Source organism: Microtus oregoni, unplaced genomic scaffold (genome assembly GCF_018167655.1).
Source record: "Microtus oregoni isolate MIOR12 unplaced genomic scaffold, Mior012 000001F_ref0000356, whole genome shotgun sequence".
Lineage (NCBI taxonomy): Eukaryota > Metazoa > Chordata > Mammalia > Rodentia > Cricetidae > Microtus > Microtus oregoni.
Window position 1 is genome coordinate 80,570,402 of NW_024543060.1, and position 7,730 is coordinate 80,578,131.

Here is a 7,730-nt window from a genome sequence, read left to right on the forward strand (position 1 = left end):
GGATCTCTGTGAGTTTGAGGCCAGTCTGGTCTACAAAAAAAAAAAAAAAAAAGGAAAAAAGAAGAAAAAGAAAGAGAGAAGAAGAAGAAGGGAAGGAAGAAAAGATGGAAGGAAGGAAGGAAGGAAGGAAGGGAGTACTGTTGGGTTGCTACAGTTTTAAATTTACTTCTCCTATGAGTGAATCTCAATGGATCTCCATGTGCATCGATTAGCTGGGCTTCTTCTTTAACCTAAAGTTGTTTTCTTTTAATACACACATTTTTAATTAAAAATAAATACAATTTTTAAATTGAACATGTTCTTTTTATATTTGAGAGGACTCTTTTAAATCTGTGTATAATAAAAATCCTCTGTCAATGGAGCGTCTTTTAGACTATCTTACAGTATCATTTGTATTGGTATATTTTCTTTATTCTCTGCCTTTTTGTAATTCTTTTTTTTTTTTTGAGACAGAATCTCACTGTATTGTTCCAGCTGTCCTAGAACTTACTATATAAACTAGGCTGGCCTCAGATCCACAGAGATTCACCTGCCTCCCCCTTATTAAATGAGTATACTACCACACCCAGACATTCCTTACTTTTTTATTTTTTATTCTTAAATGTGTCTCTTTCCCAAACCGCCAGTGTCTAAGTCTTGAGTGTTGAGTTGTCTTCCTCTATGAAACTGCTTTCCTCAAATTTCTTCTAATGTTCATAATGTTCTATTTCTTTCTTATAATTTCTGATTTGTTTAGTGTTCTCCTAAGTGGAGAAGTCACTAGAGCCCTATTTGATAAGCAATCTAAAATAAGATATAGAACTGAACCATTAAGGGAACCAAAGCAGAAAAGACTAAAGAGTGGAAGGGACTCTCAAATCTGGAAGATGTATTAAATATGACTCACTGCAAGTTTCCCCAAGATGAGCCATAATGAACATTATAAACATAAACAAATTCCCTTATTAATTCCCCCCTCAACCCTATCTCCCTCCCTCCTTTCCTCTCTTTCTCTCTCTTACTCAATTATCCATATTTTTAGTTGTTAATAGTAGTATATTTAATGTTGTTTTTAGTAAACATACAAAACAGATTTCATCATGCCATTTTCATAAGCACATCACTGAATTTTGCTCCTATTTATTGCCCCACTTTGGTGGTCTGCTACCCTACCCAATTCTCAACACTCCTCCACTTTTTAGGTCCTCTCTCTGTGTGTGCATGCAAATGTGTGTACTGTATGTGAGTGTGCTTTTGTGCATTGTGTGAGTGTGTATATGTATGTGTGTGAGTATGTAAGTACATGCATGTTTAGGTCAATCCTAGGAAAGCTCTAGACTTATTCTGTTCTTTCACTGCAGGCTCCAGGGATCGAACAATCCCAGGTTTCCAAGCTTGCATGCCATCTTGTCAACCCCCAAAACTCATCTCTTTTTAAGGCACCAACTTCCAGTACTTTGTCACAGCAAAAGAAAACAGACCAAACACTAAGAAACAAATACTTATTCCAAAACTATTTAATTCTAGGAAGCTAATTTAATAAATAAGAAGCCCCAAAGTCTCCCAAAAATGCACCAAAAATGAAACGAATAAATCAGTCCCATCATTAGTCACAGGAAAATTAAAAAGAAAAAAGGGAGAAGAGATAGAGGTTGATAACCACTCTTTTCATAAAGATGAAGTACTGTTTTAATGACTCAATGTCACTGAGAAATATGAATAGGAAAAAGAAAAGTAAGAGTCCATATTTGCTGTACACAGTGCTGGAAATGGCTTACTAAAACACTGAAAAAAAAATGGAAGACTTCATCCTTGTCTCAGACTGCCACTTCAACAGAACACTCTGTGCACATGACAGGATGATAGATCTCTCCCACTTCTGTCTCCACAGGACCTTCAGGGTTAGACCTCATCTTAAAAGCACCCTGCTTTCTCTTCCTGTTTTCTGGACTCCTGTATTCTGAAACCTCCTCTCTGTTGACAGAAGAATTCATCACAAGCACTGCTCGGTGCCGAGAGTCTCGTAGGATTCATGTCTTTGGCAACCAAAGCGCATGACTGCAGTCATGCAGACAGGGCGACGCAGAACAGCACGACTGGAACAGGTTGCTGTTGCTGACGTGGGTGCTCTCATCTCTGCTCATCAACCCAGATGTGGTCTCTGTTATCGTTCTCGGGATCATGTAGCAACTCATCATTTGTTGGAATCCTGGGTTGTTTCTTCTTCTTTTTCTTGGTTGCTTATGTTGCTTTGTCTTCCTCCTCAGAACTGGAATCAAATAGACCGCATCCTAGTACTGTGTTGTGACTCTTTCAGCATTCCCAACTCCTGAGGAAGACCCTGCCCCATAGAGGATGACTTATCCTTTATCGTGTTGATGGTAGAGTTTAATTCAGCTTCCATTTTTTTTTTCAAATTCATCTTCACGAGATGATTCACGTTCTCCAATAAATATTTCCAGATGAGTTTTCATTTTTGGTCAAGAGTTCCATGTAAAAGCATATCCACTTTTTTAGAACTGCTTGGAGTCAGCTCCTCATCACTCAGCTCTTCCACCTCTTAGGGAATCACAGTCTTCCGTGAGCAGGTTCATGGCAGCCTAGGGAGATGTACACAGTACACGGACTTCTGGGTGCCTGTGTAATCGGCAGGTACCTTCCCTAAAGCCAATCATCCTTATCTAATGCTATTCTGTTCCACTACTCTAGCAGTAGAATTTGATAGTTAGAGAATTAGGTAAAGGATATACAAAAGCGAATCTGGCTAGTAAGTCCATGACCTTCTAGTCAACTTCTCATCAATCTCTGTTGATTCTTGTCTCATGGGACTGTATATCCCATGTTTCGAGATTTTTATATCTTTGGAGAATCATTAAGCATTGATTCTGAAGAGTTGGTGCTATGGTCCAGCAAGTAAAGCTCCTGCCACACAAACATGAGGACCTAGGTTGGGATTCCCAGTATCCAAGTCAAAAAACCAAAAGTGGTGGCACCTATCCATAGTTCCAGTGCTGAAGGGACAAAGACAGGCAGTTCCTTGCAGCCCATTGGCCAGCTGTCTAGCCCAGTTAATAAACGCTAGAATCAATGAAAGATAATGTCTCAAAAAAATAGGATGGACAGTCATAGCGGTAGTACCCAGTGTCAGCCTCTGGCCTCCACACACATGAGCCCCCCCCACAAACATATACACATACCTAAATGAACACATATATACACTACATATACATACAGAGAACGCAAGAGAAAGAGAAAGCCCTGACTTTTTGTAAAAAATTTATCTCGTTAAGCATTAACAACTCATCTTAATAAATGTGCGAAGTTAGAATGTGAATGAAACCAAAAATTAAACGTATTTTGGCTTATTTTTTTCCATGAGCTATTGTTTAACAACCTCAAAACAATCCAATCCCAGTTGACTTTGAAGGTGTGTGTGTGTGTGTGTGTGTGTGTGTGTGTGTGTGTGTGTGTGGTGCATTTAAATACAGTATCCACAGAGGCTGGAAGAGGATGCCAAATAGATAGTGGGGACTGACATTGGGTCTGAGCCATTGCTTCAGCCTCCTAGCTGATTCTAATGGGATTGGCATACTCTGCCAGATTAGCCACCCCACTCTTACTCAAAGGCTGTCTGTTGTCCTTCTCATCTACTTCAATTCCTGAAAACGCAGAATCCTAGCCTGATTTTCAATAACTTCGGTACTCTGGTCTCCACCCATTTTATGGCCAGGGTTACCACCAGCACAGCCATTTCCCAAAGCCTGTGCAAGTCAGCCACTTTACAGAATTCCTTCCATGTGATATGCTGTCTGTGGAAAGACTGGATGCCTGTCTCTTTAAGGGATTATGTGTTGGCAGGCTTGACTATGAGAGTGAAATGTTAGCTTGACAGAATTTAACCAGGACAGAGCCCAGAAAGAAGATGAAAGAGTTTGGACATTATTCTCCTGGTAGAGCACAGAGTAGAAAACAGAAATGAATCACAGGGTGTGAATTTAAATCCATTGTCTCCATTTTTTTTTTTAAAGAGTGTGGTTGGACCCAATAGTGTGCCATTATTCAGTCTAAATGCCATCATTTGTGAATTGAGGGAGGTCGAAGATGTTTTTAAGTGGAGGGCTGTCTTGGAAAGATGCTGTTGAAAGTGGCTGGAAAAGCATCAAGAATCGCAGATTGGGGAGATCATCACACAGGTCCAACTAAAAAGCAGGATATATTAAGAGTAAAACAGAAATCAGGCATGGTGATAAATTATGTACAACCCCAGAACTAGGGAGAATGAGGTAAGAAGAGTTCAAATCCAAGCCCAACTTGGGCTACATAGTAAGACCTGTTGAGGGATTAGACAGATGGATAGAAGGACAGACAGACAGATAGATAGACAGACAGACAGAGTAATTAGAGAGATATGGATAGAGAATGTAAACACTTCTATGAAGAAAGAATTTTGAGCATTTGCTGGTCAGTTAGAGAGAAGACGAAGGTGTTAAAAACATCTTGGGAATGCCGTGATGAGGACTGGCAGGTAGTTCATGACCATCATTAACAGCCATGCATAGTTATGTGGGGAAAGAAGTAAATGCAAATAAGCAAAAACCATGCAACTTTGTGCATTTCTTCAGTCCACCTCCCGAAAACACCTCTAGCAAGATGAGCTTGAGTGACCAGCTACCACCAGGCTTCCATTCCCTCCTGAGTTAGAAGATCCTGCACTGTATTCTCCAGATGTCAATGGCAGCCACAGTGTTGTGGTCCTTTTGGAAATACAACATGTCTGTAAATATACCACCAGTGTAACTATGTCTATCAATATATCTTTTGGATTTGTTTTCTGATTAGAAATACTGGTAGACAAAGGGCTCAAGCTTCAGCACTGATCTTTTCCCCCAGTAAGTTTTCTTCTATAAATTTGCTACAGACAGTCCCTCCAACCTCCACGTGTCTTCCAGTCACCTGAGCTCAAGCCCTAAAGTCACTAAACCAGGAAGGGAGAACCATAGTGAAGGCAGACATGAAAACACAGTGTTATTGTTGGTCTCCTACAAAGTCATTGCTAAAGATACTCCCCAGCTCTATTGTCCAGCATAGTGACTACACAACACATCAGATATCGAGCAGTTACAATGGGGCCAATCTCAAGGAAGACGTTTAAATGAGGAGCTGAAGTGGTTAAGAGCACTGACTTATTCTGAAAGCATGAGATCTGAGCCCAGAACCCCAGAATCCATGTATAAAGCTGGGCACAGTCTTGGACATCTGTAACCCTGGCACCAGGGCATAAAGGGAAGATGGGAGGCTCAATGGGAAAAGCCAAACAAAAACAAAAAACAAAACTAAGAGCTCCGTGCTCATCAAGAGACTCTGTCTCAAGGGAATAAGGGAGAGAAGTCATGGGGTGGTGGTGGGGGGGCATCGGATATCCTCTTCCGGCCTCCACCTCTGTATGTACAGAGCTATACACACAACCCCACACACAGACGCACACTCATACATATGAACACATGACATACGCACAGAGACATGCTACGAAGTCTAAAATATGCAGATTAAAAAATAAAGTGTATTTTAAACGACTGCTTTAAAGCAATATTTTTAAAATAAATTAAATTAATTTTGTTAAACTTAATTTTACACTTCTGTTTTTTTTAAAAAAAGTCTTAATATGTAAAATTAGAAACAAGGCTTATATTTACAACTTACGTTGCATACACATTGAATGACACTAATGTATGTTTATTTAGGTGTAGAACTAATTACCATGCTACATGTTAAAATTGTCAAAAATTCTATCATCCACATAAATAGTCTTTGCCTTCTATGCTCTTCTGCAATCAATTCCTGCATTCAAGAGTCTTGGAATACAAGGAGAAACCTGATATTGTGATCTCACAGGAGGAATCATCTTGACGTAAGGAATAATTCTACTTTGGCCACACTAGGCACAGTTAGGGGGATCGTCCCTGACGATGAAGGACTGAAGTTGAGGTGAAGACAAAGTTTGCAACACTTTGCTAGGTAAACTTAAGCAAAAAGCAAAAAACTTGTTTTCAATCTCCGACCTTCATTTTCATAGTCCTTAAGTGTGGATAACTATGTCTGTCCTAGGTAAGTACTGCTGAATCCTTAGCCCTGTTTGTGTGCCAGCAACACCGTGATCAACAATGATGCTTTCAGAAGCTTCTGCTCCTCCGAGGGGGATGACAACAGAGACATGTGCAATAATACAACAGATTAAGTAATCTGAGCTGTAATTGCTGCGCAGCTGCACATACAGTCTGGGGGAGGGGGCTGTCAAAGTACAAATCTACCTTCTTTATCCTGACAACTCATACTGAGGCCTCCACATGTGTAGCTATCCCTCTTCAGATGGTCACTTACCACGCCTCAGACGTGAGGTGTTGACCTCTGTCAGCATCTACGACAGTGGTTCTCAACCTTCCTGATGCTGCGACCCTTCAATACAATTTCTCATGTTGTGGTGACCCCCACCACTACCATAAAGTTGTTTTCCTTGCTACTTCATAACTGTAATTTTGCTGATGCTATGGATATCAATGAACATATTTGTGTTTTCCAATAGTCTAAGGTGACCACTGTGAAAGGGTCACTTGATACCCCCAAGAGTTCCCAGTTCACGGGTTGAGAACCACTGATCTGTGAACGATGGCGCTGCTGTCTCCTCTTACCTTCCTTCCTCTTTCCTCCTGTCTCCTCTTCTCTCACAATTCCTCTTGGACAATGACCTCTGCAAAGAGAGTATTTATATTCCCTGTCTCCAGATCCTTGGAGACATACTTCAAGTGTGGAACAAATGACTCCTTTCCTCTTTCTTCCATCAGGATCAAGGATTAAAGTCATAAGAAAAAAAAAGGGCTGAGAGAGATGGCAAAGAGCCTGGAATGTAAGGGTATTGGGTCTGTTCCATTTTAAAAGAAAATTCTAAGTTCAAGGACCCAAAAGAATTTCCCAAGAAAAGAATGACAAACAGCACCATCAAACGCTGCACTCATAGAACCAAGAGTGAGATTGCAAAAGAACTGTTGGGTTAGACAGTTGTGTTACATTTATTATTTGAAATTTGAGTCCAAATACCGCAAAATAACTTTCCCAGTGTCTCCTGCTGCTTTATCGGTAAAGAATCTTTGCTTGATTTTCTGTGAGTACTACAGGAAGCGGTGAGCACTAAGGGGGGAAAACCATGAAAGTGTGTTTGTAAATATCTTTTTAATTCCTTGATTTTAGAAAGGAAATACTTCAATTGAAATCTGTTCAATAGCTCAGGCAAAGGGTTTTATCTTTGTGTAGACTCAATCCCATCCATTCAGGGAAATACGTTCTAAAGTTCTTATAAAACATCTATAAGGTGAGCTTATTTTACCAAATGGTAGCAACATTATTTTCAAAGTTGCCAGATGCCACTCATGACCGCACAGTGCATATTCTGTCAATACAACAAGGAAAGATGGCAACTGTCTTGTTAGTGTGAGCCTTGCAATGACGCTGGGCGCTGCTAAGACAACAGCATCGACTTCTCTTTTCCGTTATTTCCAGCAGAAGGCTGGAGCTCAGCACCAAGGCTATGAGAGCCTGTATGAGTCAAGAATCCTCTCCTCTTCCTCCTAGGCTGTGTTTTGAGTGAAGGCTCCTCACCAGTCAGAGCAGCTGTGCTGATGGAGGAACAAGGCCTGATTGGATAGCACATCGCTGTTGGTTCTGCCTTCACTGCTTTCTAACCGAATTAAGTCATTTTA

General features: G+C 40.5%; 1 pseudogene; it reads right to left on the bottom strand.

The window, feature by feature from the left end:
- Positions 1-1,682: 1,682 nt before the first annotated feature.
- LOC121463731 lies at positions 1,683-2,573 on the bottom strand (annotated as a pseudogene).
- Positions 2,574-7,730: the final 5,157 nt, after the last annotated feature.